We start from the raw sequence: 16,094 nt of genomic DNA on the forward strand, positions 1-16,094 counted from the left end.
AAGATGGTCATGCGTCTTTCACATGAAGACCCTGACAGGTCTAAAATATTTCAAGTCCTTCCACAGGGCCTGTTTCTGTTGGTCATTGTTTAATGCCTATATACTCTCAGATGGTGTCTCTCCCAGATCCAGGCTGTCGTTTTATGCAGCTTTGAGTTCTTTGTTTTCTTAGTTCTTTGAACCACCAGACCAAAGCATTCTCTGTGCTTGGTTGCGGGAGAGGGGGTGAGGAGTTTAAAAAGACATGTTACTTGCATTGTTTCAGTATTGAGGATTTGCATTAATTACCCCCTAATGTTTTTAGTTCCTGCAGGAAGCATTGTTTATCTTACCCATTTAGCCAGGAGTATAATCACTAACAAGCCCTTACAGATACATATACCATTTATAAAGTTAATATAATAGTCTTTGAATATTCCATGATTTACATAGCTTTTGTCACAGCATCGTTCTGTGGTTCGTAAAAGGTGGCCTCACGGGATGGAGTTAAATCTAATGGTATGTAATAACTGAATTGCAAAAACATGTATATGGTCAGGTTTATGTTTCAGATTACAAATTGATTAGGGGAGAACGTCACATTTTAACTCAAAAGGAATGTAGTTGCAACAAGTTCATGTTTTTGTTTCCTGAAAGATAACGTAAAAATTACATGGTTGCAATGTGTTACTGGGGAAGTAATCTACTAGAGTTCTGGCTTTCTTTCCTGTGTGCCCAGTTTATACCTGAGAAAATAGTTTTGATAACTGTGACATGACAGTATTTACAGGCTTTGGATATTTTTCTGAATGCTGTATGTGTGAAGGTTTTGGTTTGACCATCAGAAATTGGATGACAATTATTTGCTGTTTAAACTTTCAGTTGTTATTATTTATGAATACAGATATGAAGTAAGTAATAGTGTGATGTTATGTGTAAAGTAAGAACCATCTTCTTTTCTTCTTAGTTGATATGATTTTTGCAGAATTTACACTGCCAAATGGCATATTGCTCTGTATGCAATGGGGATGTAGGACTATTATCAGTGAATGGGAGATAATTGTAGTTACTGACAGTGTCTTTATGCCTTGAACTATGTAACATATAGGAATAGCAGTTGTTGGGATTATGGTGCATAACTGTTTTGAACTGATAACACGGATAATTTGCCATGGACATCATAGGAAGTATAAAATGTATGAAAAAATACAAGTCATGAAAAGTTAACTTTACACATTTGTTACTAATTGTTTTATTCTCACAATTATAGGGGAAAGTGATTTTGTGCACTGCCCTTATAGTATTGTGCTGTGATTGCGAAGCACCTCATTTGAGTAAGGGACTCAAATTTTCCACTCACGTCAACATGGAGCGTAACTGTGACATCAGATAGCTGCAATTCTGTTGCTACAACAAGCTAAGGCTGTAGTCAGCATGGCACCGGAAAAGGTATTTTGGCTCCGTGGATGTGAAGAGTCTGACCAATATTGGAGGTCTCGAAAAATGTAGCAACGGAGGAGGAGGACATTGAACCAGCCATTGCTGAGGACATCCTTATTCCCCTAGACAGAGATAGGTACATAGAAGTCTTGCTAAAGATGAAGATATATTTTATGAAAACTTAGTCTTTGCCCATTTTTAACACACTTATAATGTGGTATATGGACCTTTAAGGCCAAAGGGAGAAGTCTCAGGAGCCAGGCTGCTCGTTCCAGGACTTCTGCAGCAGACAGAAATCTAGGAAATGACTGACAAATGTTATGAGAAGATAAGTGGTACCAGGGTAACAGCTGGGGTCTAGAAAAACCCAAGGCAATTGCTCTCTTTAGGGCCTGGAACCAGGAAGGCGCCTTGTCATGTAGAGTGGGGCAGAGCTCCCCCTCAGCTAATCAGGACAAGTTCTGGAAAGAAGAACAGCAAAGGTTCCATCTCTTCCCTACTAGGAGGGAGACACATGTAGGAAGAGGGCTGCCTGCCAACCTCTTCCAGGCCAGAGAGAATAACATGGAGCTGTTTGACTCTGCCTCCAAACTGTGTAGTGTTGGAGAAACAGCAGAGATGCATGGGGAGAAAGGAATATTTGGTTGTGGAGATTTTGTTTCAGCTAGGAGAAGCTGGCTCAGTGTCATAGCCTGTTCATTTTAAAAACGGGCCTTCGGGTCAAAGATTTCTTCAGCATGAACCATAGATGCTGGAACTAGGGGGACTGGGGGTGCTACTGCACCCCCTGGCTTGAAGTGGTTTCCATCATATATAGGGTTTACGGTTTGGTTCAATGGCTCTCAGCACCCCTACTAAGCAAATTGTTCCAGCATCCTGGCATGAACATGTTAATTTCATTTATGAATAGTATGTGTTACGTATATGGCGTTATCTTCATTCTCTGTGATGTACCCTTTCCAAATGGTGATTCTAGGTAGCAGAACTTTGACCATTGTCAGGATAGCTATATATATTTTTCCTTGTGAACAGTAATGGGGCCTGAGTCTTCATTGCCCTGCACTGTGTGTAGTCATCAGCACCAGTGCAAAACGGGTGTGAAATACTGCCCGAGTAGAATAGTAGTATTTTGCACCCACTTTTCACTGCTAGAAATGATTACAGCTGGTACAGGACCGCGTAGGATGGTGATTTTAGCACTCACTCTGTTGAGCTATCCTCCACTTATTAATTTTCACAATGATAAATATCAAAGTATGCCATGATAATTTATGAAGCAATTTGCAAACACCGTTAAAGTTAATAACAGGAACTTGGTGCATTAATAACCAGGGGAGGTCCCCTCTATGTGGCTCTCTGTAGATGTGATGGAAATGAGAACTGCCTTTGATAGACTGACCGCCATACAAAAAGTGTGTGCACATATTTCACTGTCTAAATTACCCAGTGTGCTTCAATTTTTCCTATTGTCTGAGTTGCAATTCACTGGACAATACCTGTTTGAGCACTTGGTCACTATGCCTATGGCTCTTGCTCCAAAAAGGGGGAGGGATTTGAAGGTATATTTAATTGCATACACCTTGAGAAGTGTTGCCTAATTTGAAGCATCATTAAAATGGTGCATTAAGAGAGATGGAGAATTGTAGGCAGCTACTTCTAAAGAAACACACCGTACATTAAGTTCCTACAAGGGAATCAAATGGCTCCCACAAGATGCACTCTACACCAGGCTCCAGAATCACCCTGCAGCTTTGTGTAAAGAACTTTGTATAGTTTACATGGTTTAACACTATAGTGGTAGTTCTTGAATAGCTGTATTTCATTCACTGCATGAGGTCTCTGCAGTTGCTTAGCTGTCTAGGTGATGGTCAGCTGAAAGTATTTGGATAAGGAAACTTTACAGTAAGCAAGTTAGTGATGGGCTTCCACTTGCCCAACGGTAAGAATGACCTTGAGCGGATCACTGCGGACTACGTGGCTCTGGGAAGAAGGATAAAGGAGTTGGAGGCGCAAGTGGTGTTCTCGTCCATCCTCCCCGTGGAAGGAAAAGGCCTGGGTAGGGACCGTCGAATCGTGGAAGTCAACGAATGGCTACGCAGGTGGTGTCGGAGAGAAGGCTTTGGATTCTTTGACCATGGGATGGTGTTCCATGAAGGAGGAGTGCTGGGCAGAGACGGGCTCCATCTTACGAAGAGAGGGAAGAGCATCTTTGCCAGCAGGCTGGCTAACCTAGTGAGGAGGGCTTTAAACTAGGTTCACCGGGGGAAGGAGACCAAAGCCCTGAGGTAAGTGGGAAAGCGGGATACCGGGAGGAAGCACAGGCAGGAATGTCTGTGAGGGGAGGGCTCCTGCCTCATACTGGGAATGAGGGGCGATCAACAGGTTATCTCAAGTGCTTATATACAAATGCACAAAGCCTTGGAAACAAGCAGGGAGAACTGGAGGTCCTGGTGATGTCAAGGAACTATGACGTGATTGGAATAACAGAGACTTGGTGGGATAACTCACATGACTGGAGTACAGTCATGGATGGTTATAAACTGTTCAGGAAGGACAGGCAGGGCAGAAAAGGTGGGGGAGTAGCACTGTATGTAAGGGAGCAGTATGACTGCTCAGAGCTCCGGTACGAAACTGTGGAAAAACCTGAGTGTCTCTGGATTAAGTTTAGAAGTGTGTGCAACAAGAGTGATGTAGTGGTGGGAGTCTGCTATAGACCACCGGACCAGGGGGATGAGGTGGATGAGGCTTTCTTCCGGCAACTCACGGAAGCTACTAGATCGCATGCCCTGATTCTCATGGGTGACTTTAATTTTCCTGATATCTGCTGGGAGAGCAATACAGCGGTGCATAGACAATCCAGGAAATTTTTGGAAAGCGAAGGGGACAATTTCCTGGCGCAAGTGCTAGGGGAGCCAACTAGGGGGGGCGCTTTTCTTGACCTGCTGCTCACAAACCGGGTAGAATTGGTGGGGGAAGCAAAAGTGGATGGGAATCTGGGAGGCAGTGACCATGGGTTGGTTGAGTTCAGGATCCTGACGCAGGGAAGAAAGGTAAGCAGCAGGATACGGACCCTGGACTTCAGGAAAGCAGACTTCGACTCCCTCAGGGAACAGATGGCCAGGATCCCCTGGGGGACTAACATGAAGGGGAAGGGAGTCCAGGAGAGCTGGCTGTATTTCAAGGAATCCCTGTTGAGGTTACAGGGACAAACCATCCCGATGAGTCGAAAGAATAGTAAACATGGCAGGCGACCAGCTTGGCTTAATGGTGAAATCCTAGCGGATCTTAAACATAAAAAAGAAGCTTACAAGAAGTGGAAGGTTGGACATATGACCAGGGAAGAGTATAAAAATATTGCTCGGGCATGTAGGAAAGATATCAGGAGGGCCAAATCGCACCTGGAGCTGCAGCTAGCAAGAGATGTCAAGAGTAACAAGAAGGGTTTCTTCAGGTATGTTGGCAACAAGAAGAAAGCCAAGGAAAGTGTGGGCCCCTTACTGAATGAGGGAGGCAACCTAGTGACAGAGGATGTGGAAAAAGCTAATGTACTCAATGCTTTTTTTGCCTCTGTTTTCACTAACAAGGTCAGCTCCCAGACTGCTGCGCTGGGCATCACAAAATGGGGAAGAGATGGCCAGCCCTCTGTGGAGATAGAGGTAGTTAGGGACTATTTAGAAAAGCTGGACGTGCACAAGTCCATGGGGCCGGACGAGTTGCATCCGAGAGTGCTGAAGGAATTGGCGGCTGTGATTGCAGAGCCCTTGGCCATTATCTTTGAAAACTCGTGGCGAACGGGGGAAGTCCCGGATGACTGGAAAAAGGCTAATGTAGTGCCAATCTTTAAAAAAGGGAAGAAGGAGGATCCTGGGAACTACAGGCCAGTCAGCCTCACCTCAGTCCCTGGAAAAATCATGGAGCAGGTCCTCAAAGAATCAATCCTGAAGCACTTACATGAGAGGAAAGTGATCAGGAACAGTCAGCATGGATTCACCAAGGGAAGGTCATGCCTGACTAATCTAATCGCCTTTTATGATGAGATTACTGGTTCTGTGGATGAAGGGAAAGTAGTGGATGTATTGTTTCTTGACTTTAGCAAAGCTTTTGACACGGTCTCCCACAGTATTCTTGTCAGCAAGTTAAGGAAGTATGGGCTGGATGAATGCACTATAAGGTGGGTAGAAAGCTGGCTAGATTGTCGGGCTCAACGGGTAGTGATCAATGGCTCCATGTCTAGTTGGCAGCCGGTGTCAAGTGGAGTGCCCCAGGGGTCAGTCCTGGGGCCGGTTTTGTTCAATATCTTCATAAATGATCTGGAGGATGGTGTGGATTGCACTCTCAGCAAATTTGCGGATGATACTAAACTGGGAGGAGTGGTAGATATGCTGGAGGGGAGGGATAGGATACAGAAGGACCTAGACAAATTGGAGGATTGGGCCAAAAGAAATCTGATGAGGTTCAATAAGGATAAGTGCAGGGTCCTACACTTAGGATGGAAGAATCCAATGCACCGCTACAGACTAGGGACCGAATGGCTAGGCAGCAGTTCTGCGGAAAAGGACCTAGGGGTGACAGTGGACGAGAAGCTGGATATGAGTCAGCAGTGTGCCCTTGTTGCCAAGAAGGCCAATGGCATTTTGGGATGTATAAGTAGGGGCATAGCGAGCAGATCGAGGGACGTGATCGTTCCCCTCTATTCGACACTGGTGAGGCCTCATCTGGAGTACTGTGTCCAGTTTTGGGCCCCACACTACAAGAAGGATGTGGATAAATTGGAGAGAGTCCAGCGAAGGGCAACAAAAATGATTAGGGGTCTAGAGCACATGACTTATGAGGAGAGGCTGAGGGAGCTGGGATTGTTTAGTCTGAAGAAGAGAAGAATGAGGGGGGATTTGATAGCTGCTTTCAACTACCTGAAAGGGGGTTCCAAAGAGGATGGCTCTAGACTGTTCTCAATGGTAGCAGATGACAGAACAAGGAGTAATGGTCTCAAGTTGCAATGGGGGAGGTTTAGATTGGATATTAGGAAAAACTTTTTCACTAAGAGGGTGGTGAAACACTGGAATGCGTTACCTAGGGAGGTGGTAGAATCTCCTTCCTTAGAGGTTTTTAAGGTCAGGCTTGACAAAGCCCTGGCTGGGATGATTTAACTGGGAATTGGTCCTGATTCGAGCAGGGGGTTGGACTAGATGACCTTCTGGGGTCCCTTCCAACCCTGATATTCTATGATTCTATGATTCTATGAAGTAGTTCAACAGACACCTGGCTCAGAACACTATTAATTGGGTCCGTCCAGGATGAATGTCAGGGCTTATGAATGACATCCTGCTTACTCCACAAGCAGTGAGCTGAGCTACCCAAAACTAAAGTAGATAGTAGGTATGTGGCTGAGAGCAATGGGTGGTTAGGACATCCCTCCCCAGAGTGGCCATCTGGGATCTATGCGGGTCGCATTGTAGCCTCAGCTGAATGGGGAAGATCAGGGCAGCACACTTCAGAGTTGCAAGCATGGTTTGTAATCATAACTATTACACTAAAAGATCTAGGCCCCGGTGTTTAAAGAACAGTTTTCACCCTTTTAACACCTTTTTTTGTCTTAGGTGATCCTAGAGGGAGATTGTTAAAATGGAGACATAATTTCCATAGCACTATGATGTCACACACTAGACTGTGATATCACTGTTGGCTACAGTAGAACAAAAGTCTGGAATATGCTTGAGGGAGACCTTAATGGAGCACAAATAGTTTTGATACTATCAAAGGTAACAGAAAAATACTGACTAAACTACTACATTGTCTATGAATGTTGTTTTTCCCAAGTTTTCTCCTGTGTGATATTTTCTCTTTATGACCTTCCCACCCTTCAACTAAAGATTGAGTTCACTATGGTATCTACTGTGATTTCCTCAGTCCTTATCAACTGGGAGATACAGTGCATCCTAAGAGCTCTATCACCTTCAAACTGTGAAAGTTAGCACAGTGAAACTAGTGGGGTTCCGTTCAGATTGCTCTGTCATAGGGGTCTGGGGTTTGGTTCACTAAAACTGGCAGGCATGTGACCCACCTATTCCACATTTGTTTGAGACCCATAAGGAAATTTCACAGATCTCACAATACTCAGGGAGACAAGAGTATTTGTATGGAGGTGCACTACCTTGGGATTGATCTCCGGGCCCCTCTCCCACCATGACAGCGTGGCTCCCTCAGGAGATGGGCTGCACACCAACTGCTGGAGCCTCCTCTCCCCATCCGGGCACATTCCAATGTAAGCAGCATGAGAGTCAGCATTATCTCACCCGGCAAATTCTTCTCTGCTATGAAGTGGGGTGATGCTGAGAAGAGCAGTCCTCTCTCTCTACACCTCACCCACTCACAGCCCCCACTCCTGTATCTGGACTCCAAGTCCACAATGTATTTGCGGCAGAGCTTCCACAGGATCTGGAGAAGGGGAGACCATTTGCTTCTCCCCTCCTACTACACATCCCATTTGTACTTTCTTTGGGAGCCCTCCACTAATCCAAATGGAGGTGATATTCAGGCCCTAAGTATCTCAATGCCAGACTTTCACTTTCCAAAAAGGTGACTCAAAATATTTTTAAAGTGTTATTTTGGATTAAAGAAGAACCAGACATGATGCTCATTAAATGGACCCAGCAGGCATTTGAAATGAAATAGGATTAGTTCCCTATCCTGCTGAGTTGTTTTCAAGTACCCGGAATGGATTAACAAAACAGGGTGGCTCTTTCTGAATTTAATTTAGGGCTGCCAGTCAGTACTTTTTTCCTGATTTTGCTGGCCAAAACTTTTAATGAACCCATCAATGGAAACTAGGCCATTGTCAACAATAAGCCTAATACTTTCTGACAGTCTTTAAAGATTAAGGCTCAGCTTGCACATACATTGATGTGTCATTTTAGCTTTAACTAAGTAAGAAGCAGAGCTAAACACAGTCTTTACTTTTCATTTAGTTCAGCATAGAAAACACATCCATTCAGCAGTCGAACATGGCACTGTCTGTGGCTTTTACAGAATGAAAAAGTGGTACTATATGAAGATAGCTAGAAATCTAGCATGGTTTCGTTTAGAAATGTTGGAGTATGTATTTATTCAGATCATCTCTGTGCCCCTTAGGGTTCCCAACAAGCTAACATATTTTATAGGAACTGTCCATCTTCATGAGGCATCTCTCTCTCAATCTCCATTGGGAAAGGAGTACTAGTGGCACCTTAGAGACTAACCAATTTATTTGAGCATGAGCTTTCGTGAGCTACAGCTCACTTCATCGGATGCATCGAAAGCTTATGCTCAAATAAACTGGTTGGTCTCTAAGGTGCCACTAGTACTCCTTTTCTTTTTGCGAATACAGACTAACACGGCTGCTACTCTGAAACCTGTCAATCTCCATTGCCCACTGCAGCTCAGCATTGAAACTGTGCTTCCTCACAGTGGTATCTGGTAATACTGTACTGTTCAGGGCAACTGCCTCTGTATTTCTCCTCAGTGGTCCAGCAAAGGCACCCATTCTCAGGCTTCCAACTCCACAGCTGGTGCCTTTCTTGGGTGCAGACCCTCATCCTTCTCCCTTCTGAGCAGGATATTTCCAGGCTACACAGTTCCCTGGCTTCACTGTGATATTCCCAGAAGAGACAGGCCGCATAAGCACACCTTCTTGCTTCTCTTCAGAGACTGATAACAGAGTGATTGTCAACAGTTATAAGCTACCACACAGCTCTTTCCATGCAAGCCTATTTTATTCTTAAGGTAAAAGCACTACAAAGAAAGCATATTAAAAACAATGAAAGAACCTAGATGCATGCTAATAAGCTTACCAGACACCATTCCAACTCTAACATGGACTCTGGAAGGAGAAGTCCTTCAATACCCCACCTACAGGGTTTCCTTTGTGCTCACAAGTCCATCACAGCTCCAGCCCAGAACAAGCACACAGTCTTATGGGGTTTCAGTAGGCCAAAATGTTCCAACCCTTCCCTAAGGATTGGGGCCCTCCGGTGATCAGAAGTCCTGTCAATTTGCTGGATCAGGAAGAAGGCCCTGAGCCAGTTTAAAACGCAGCTATTTATTCAGAAGTCCATTCTTGTCTGTTGGTCTCTGGAGAATCCAATTTGAATCAATATATGCGCACCTCTTCATGGGGATGGCTTCAAAGGGCTGGTAAAGGAGGAAGTACATTAGCATCACTCTCCTCCTAGAGAAGGTACATATAATTCCACAATAACACCCACAATGACATTTTTAATACAATGGACTGCCAAAGTTATTAACTCTAATTCAATCAGGTTTAATAGAATAAAGTTTATCTAAATTTCAGGAGGTTTGTCTAGGATATTGTCAGTCTGTCACACTGTGATATGGCACAAGCGCTGACTCCTGGTGCTACAGGAGGACTGCATATATAAACAATAAGCCATGATGCTAGCAGTCAAAACTAGCGTCACAGTGCTCTATGAGTGGACTTTGACTCATGCACATATACCGTGATGCCAGTACTAGCCCCACAATGACCTCCTGCCCTTCAATACTAGACACAGTGGAGGATCAGAATAACTTAACTGTTGGTGTGATATCAAGGATCTAGAGTAGTACTAGTTTAAATAAGGACATGTGAAGGATGTGGTTCTCTTTCTACAGGGTAAACAAATTAAAGCATGTTTAGTAAGTGTGAAGATTTTTTGGGTTGTTTATGTCTCTGTTGTTTTTTCTTTAGGAAAAGATGAAATAATTACAATGGAACAGATGAGCCCCTGCTGATACCATGTCAATGTGCACAAGAGCATATAAGGAGCCAAGAGCACACTAACATCAGAACTACATTAAAGCTTTGAAGCCTGTCACATGAAGCAGTTTTATAAAAACAGACACAGTCTACTTTATATTCTGTTGGTGCAGCTTGTGTTATCAGTTGTCTAGGTAAGTGCAGAGCATTTGCTAAGAGCCTAGACATCCACATACTTCAGCAGTGGCGCATCTGTCTGAATGCTCTTTCAGACTTGTATGTGGTTTTCAGGGGAATTCTGCACATAAAAGAAAAAAAGTCTTTCAGATGTTTATCATGGAAAGACACTGGTATGTCATTAAACCTTCCTTGCTCGTTAAAATGGACATCTGTCTAGATTTCCATTTTCAGGCTGAAGGGAGAGGATTTGCCTTTGGTTCACATAGCTCTTTCGGATCTCTGAAAGGGCACTCCAGTTTCATAATGCTATAAATGAAAGGTTGTGTGTCTTTTAATTTAGCTCTACCATGTTGTTGTTGCTGTTATAATTTATTTCTATTACAATAGCACTTAGGGGCTCCCAATCAGAGATCAGGGCTCCATTGTGTTAAGTACTGTATACACAAGTGATAAAAAGACTAGAGTTTACGATGCAGGTTTACAATAAGACACAACAGGTAGATGAAATGGACAAATGGGAATGTTGGGAGGTCAAAGTATGAGTAAAATTAGCATGTTATACAAAGCAGTAGTCTCAGGTCACTATTGCCCAGTCATCATCTGACAGTGTTCTGTAGGCAGCATGGCAGAAATAAGACTATGAGAGGAATTTAAAGAGGACAAAAAATGGCTTTACAGTTTTTCCCATATGGAAGGAGCAGACTGGTAGAAAGCACAAAGATGATTGTGGGAGAAGTAGTGTAAAGGAGTAAAGACGAACATTATTGGCAAAGAGAAAGTGGGAGTTGATGGCTTGCTAAGACAATAAAACTGATAGACAGGGTACAGCCAAATAATGAAGGGCCTTACAGAAGAAGACAACAAGCTTGTGCACTGGAGAAGAAGTCGTCACTAAGGATAAGCCACAAAGATGAAGGGGGATGACATGGTCAGAATGACAATCTAGGAAGATGATCCTATCAGCAGCATTTTGAATGATCTTTAGGAGAATTTGTTATACCAATAAAATAGAAACCAGCAGGATCTTATTAAAGGGGAAAAGGCAAAATACCACATTTATTGTGAATACAGAAAGAATCATAGTAAGCAGTTAGTTATAGCTATAACATTCCATTCAATTTCATATTTATTCACACATTCATTCATACACAAACACACAGGTTCTGCAAGGTTATTATCATAGTTACCAGCCTTAGAGTTGCTCATGCCAAGCCACTGGCCAGGTGGCCTAGACATGAGGAGGGAGCAGGGCCTTGTCAGATGCTCATCTGATGCTCCTGGAAGTTGGTTTGCAGAATCAGACCCCAAAGTTCTCACTCTCTAGAGTCCATTTTTATAGGAATTTCTTCCTATGCCGTCTATGGGAATTGCTTCATCATGCTGTTGCTGAATCAATCAGCAGATGGCACATTCCTGACAGCTCTGAGCTGCCAGATGTTATCTTGTTCTTTGGTTCTCCCGTCCTTGAGGCTGTTTGGTGGATTCCAGTCTGCCCTCCGGGTGTCCTCTGGTTATTTCCACTTGACGCCTTCTTCAGCCGATGGACACTGGATTCTTAGGCTGGCACCTGCCTGATCATTCAGTTATTATCCACACCAAGCATCCATCCACATACATCCTTTATCTCTATTTTAATCACAATTGTTAACAAAGCGAGATGAATATAACAAAAGGGCGGGGAGTCCCTGGGTGCTGTTCCTGTTGTTACAGAGTATTGCTTTGAGTCTCTCTCTGTGTGAGTAGTTGTTACAAAGAATTGCTTTGAGAACAGACTCTGTCTTAGAATGTACTAACACAATTAGCAGCTTGCAAGTTTCACACAGAGAGGGAGAGAAACAGTACCAAAAACCAAGAGACCTCTTAATTAGTAATATCCTGGAATTTAAACTATGGGGAATCAAACTCATTTGTGATTTTAATACAGAACTTCTTTAATATGATCCAACAAATTGCAGTATCATGGTTAAAGGGAAGAACTTACATTAATTGAGGCATGAAATAAGGGCCTGGACAAAAGCTTTGGCAGTCAGAAAAGGCTGGATCTTTGAAATGTTATGTACGAAGAAGCAACAGCATCTAGATACTGCCTGAATGTGCTGATCTAGAGGGAGAACCAAGGTGAAGATGATACCCAGATCACAGGCCTGAGTGACTGGGAGGATGATGTGGTATCCATAGTGATAGTGAAAATGGGGTGAGGGAAGGCTACTGGGGGCAAGATCAGCTCAATTCTGGCCATACTGAATTTAAGTGGGCGACTAGGAGATGTCAGAAAGACAGGCTGAAGTGCTGGATTGGATGCAGAGAGATAGATCAGCAGTAGAGAGGTAGATTTGTGAGTCATTGGCATAAAGATAATAGTCAATGACAAGTTTGTGGATAAGAGTATCTAGAAATAGGACACAGAGTGAGGTGAGGGGCTTTGGAGAGAGTTTTGAGGGGGTGCACAATGAAAAAGGGAGTGAGGAGGGAGAGGACCCACTAAACCAGATACTGAAGCAGAAGTAGGTGAGAGGTCAGAGGTAAATCAGGAAAGCACAGTCACAAAAACCAATATGAGGACACGGTTTTAAGAAACAGAGAGTGGCTTATTGTGTCAAAAGCTACTGAAAGATCAATGAGGAAAAGGATAGAATAGAAGCCCTGGAATTTGGCCAGGAGAAGGTCATTAGACTTTAGTGAGAGCAGTTTCTTTAGTTTGGACAGAGTGGAAAATAGATTGTTGGAAGTCAAGGATGGAGCTGGAAGTGAGAAACTCAAGGCAGCAGTTTTAGACAGCAAGTCCAATTCATTTGAAGAGGCAGTGGCTTTGTAAAGGGTGTTAAGATCTATGGATGAAAAATGCACTGCTTAAGAGCTAAGACTCTTTTTATCGTTATTATTAAAAACTGGGACCTTATTCATAGGAATCAGGAATTTTCAAAGTCTATCCTGGAAAACAGAGAATGGGGTAAACTAGTAAATATTGAGACTGCTCAGGTAATTTTCTTAATTAGGTTATTGGAACAATGTTTTACGAGAACTTGGAAGGAAGTAGAATCATTCCACTCCTCTGCCTCACATCCGCAGCTGCTGGAGTAGCCATAACTCCACTTTGTTTCATCATGTCTCTAATCCACTGTAATACCTGGTGCTTGTTGGTTGCCACCCCCTCCCTACTGTGACAAAATGGAGTAGCTGCTGCTCCACCCAGATCCTATATGACTCAGAGGAGTAATTGCAAGTTGGCTTAGCTATCTCACTTCTGTGACCCACTGGATGGATGTACAAGCTTATGGATTCACTTTTTACTTCAGGAGAATATCTGTTTCCAGGCTACCACACACATTATTTTTTAAAAATCTGCTGGATGTTGAAATTCAGATGAAATCCTAAAGTAAAAAACAAACAAACAAAAAACCACTTTCTCTGCTCCTAAAATTTTGTATTTAATAGCAAGATGATAACACTGTCAATAAGGACAATGGCATTGAAGTTAACCGCTAATTTCTTCCTTTTAATGTCACTCCAGTTCATTACAGAACTTAGCGGTCTATGTCTAACCTATCAGTCCTCATTCTGAAAGGAAACCTGTACAACACTTTCAAAAGATGAACCTTGGAGCTTAAATTCATAACTCTGCTCGACTCTAAAAATCATGAACTGAATAGAGACACTGGATTTATGGTGACAGGTTTCAGAGTGGTAGCCATGTTATTCTGTATCAGCAAAAAGAATGAGGAGTACTTGTGGCACCTTAGAGACTAACAAATTTATTTGAGCATAAGCTTTCGTGGACTAAAGCCCACTTCATCAGATGCATGCAGTGGAAAATACAGTAGGAAGATATATATATATATACACACACATACAGAGAACATGACCCACTCACCCCCTCTTTTTGTCCTATAACTGCAGGGGGGGTGTTAATGGGCCATTCTACCTGGAATGGTCCCTTAGAATATGTGCTAACTACTTATGCTAAACAATCTGCTCCCCCTTGCATTTAGCTGTGACTCCCTGAGAACCTTTCCCAGACCCAAAGAAGAGCTCTGTGTGACTTGAAAGCTTGTCTTTCTCACCAACAGAAGTTGGCTCAATAAAAGATATTATCTCAGCCCCCTTGCCTTTCTAATACATTTTTATGTAATTTCCTTTTTTTTTATAAAGCAAACTGGAAAAAAAAATCCATCATGCACAACCATATTGACCCCCGCATGGCTCATCAGCACGGTTTGGATCTTTAGAGCCACAGCAGAGACACACCTACTGCTTGAGCTAACTGAGCAGCTGGTTGCACTAATAGACTGTTGTCTTCTATGGGGACAAGCCACTAGCAGTGGAAGAGAAACATATTTTGCCAATAGGTTTCACAGTTGTTGAAATACTATGCCCATGCAATGCTGAGACTCTGGAATCCTAGGTCCTATTTCAGGCTCTGAGGGGAGTGTGCGCTAGTACTCATAGACCCTTCTTCCCCTTTCTCCCCAGGCTAGTCCCTCATCCTCAGCTCCCCTACACACCACCCCAGACTTATGTCTCCCTCTGCTCCTATCCGCTTTCCATTCAAGTCAGACAATTCCCCTTCCACCACCATGCTACATGGGTGTCAGCAAGAGGACCACTGAAAGCGTAGGAGAGACAGTCTCCCTCCTCTGTTCCAGTGCCTGCCACCACACTAGCCCCTACCAGCTAGGCAGAGCAATTCTAGGAAAAGTCCTGCTTTTACTACAGCCCTAGGCTGGAGTATGTATAACAACGACAGGTCCCGGTTGTCAGCAGGCAGGATTACACCTGGGACCTCTGAGCCTCTACCACATGAGCTAAAAGCCAACTGGCTGTTAGCTAAAGCTGTAGAGCAGACTCATTTTTTATCTCTCTAAGTGGTCTCAGTGCTCCTAGATGGAACAGAACACCACACCAGAAGGTGTGTGGATTACACAGGCACTGTGGGGTTAGTGCACGTGAAGTCTGACCCGAGCATAGGGATGGTGGTGCATGCTCAATACATAGTGAATCTTTGAAGAATAATACTGCAATCCTTTAACAAACCTCTACTGAGCAGCTATGAACCAATTTTTCGGAGTTCATAACATGGCCAAATTTGAGTGGATGTTCACAGGAACAGCAAAAAGCACATCGCTGACACCAGTGTTAACTCTCTACCAAATTTCAAGTGTCTGCTCCAAAACATGGAGTTGCTAGAGCATCTCACTGTAAGAATATAACATAGGCAATTGTTCCTTAATCTTATTCTTGCAAACAGCTAAGATGTTTTTACTGAAACTTTAAAAAAAAAAAAAATCAGCAGGTGGCAGGCAACTTGCCAGGAAAATTTTATCTCAAAACATGTTAAATTTAGCGAAGTTAGGAGAAACTGAGTACAGGGCTTTATAGCGGAAAGTGTTAGGCAACTATCAGTGACACTATCAATTATACAGATAATAAAGTAAATGACATTTTAAAAAAATCTTTCACTATTATAATCTAATGTGGTAATATGGGTTTAAGTTCCTTGTAATTTTTATTCGTGACAGCATGGAATCAGATTCCCCACAAAAAATGCAATGAAAAAATATAATAAACATAATATTAAGTACTGTAGAAACAAGCGTTTCTAAGGAGGAAGTATGATGCAACACATATCTTCCTATAATATTAAGCCTCTTTCTTGGTAATGAGTGTGGGTAGACAAAATCCCCCTCTGACATACACGCACTGTGACGTACATAGCTTTTTTTAATTGCAGAAATTTCTGAAAGATATAATCTACTACTAACAGTTT

The 16,094-nt window shown here is 43.0% G+C and overlaps 1 long non-coding RNA gene across 2 annotated transcripts; it reads left to right on the plus strand.

The window, feature by feature from the left end:
* The first annotated feature begins 367 nt into the window (after positions 1–367).
* LOC141983835 (uncharacterized) lies at positions 368–10,221 on the plus strand. 2 transcript variants are annotated; one of them, XR_012638539.1, is made up of 3 exons: positions 368–498; positions 7,017–7,178; positions 10,142–10,221. It is a non-coding gene; the product is annotated as an uncharacterized LOC141983835 (long non-coding RNA). The 2 variants fall into 2 exon arrangements; XR_012638541.1 differs by lacking the exon at positions 368–498 and adding an exon at positions 1,457–1,555.
* The last annotated feature ends 5,873 nt before the right edge of the window (positions 10,222–16,094 follow it).

This window comes from Natator depressus, chromosome 1, assembly GCF_965152275.1.
Source record: "Natator depressus isolate rNatDep1 chromosome 1, rNatDep2.hap1, whole genome shotgun sequence".
NCBI classification, from domain to species: Eukaryota; Metazoa; Chordata; order Testudines; family Cheloniidae; genus Natator; species Natator depressus.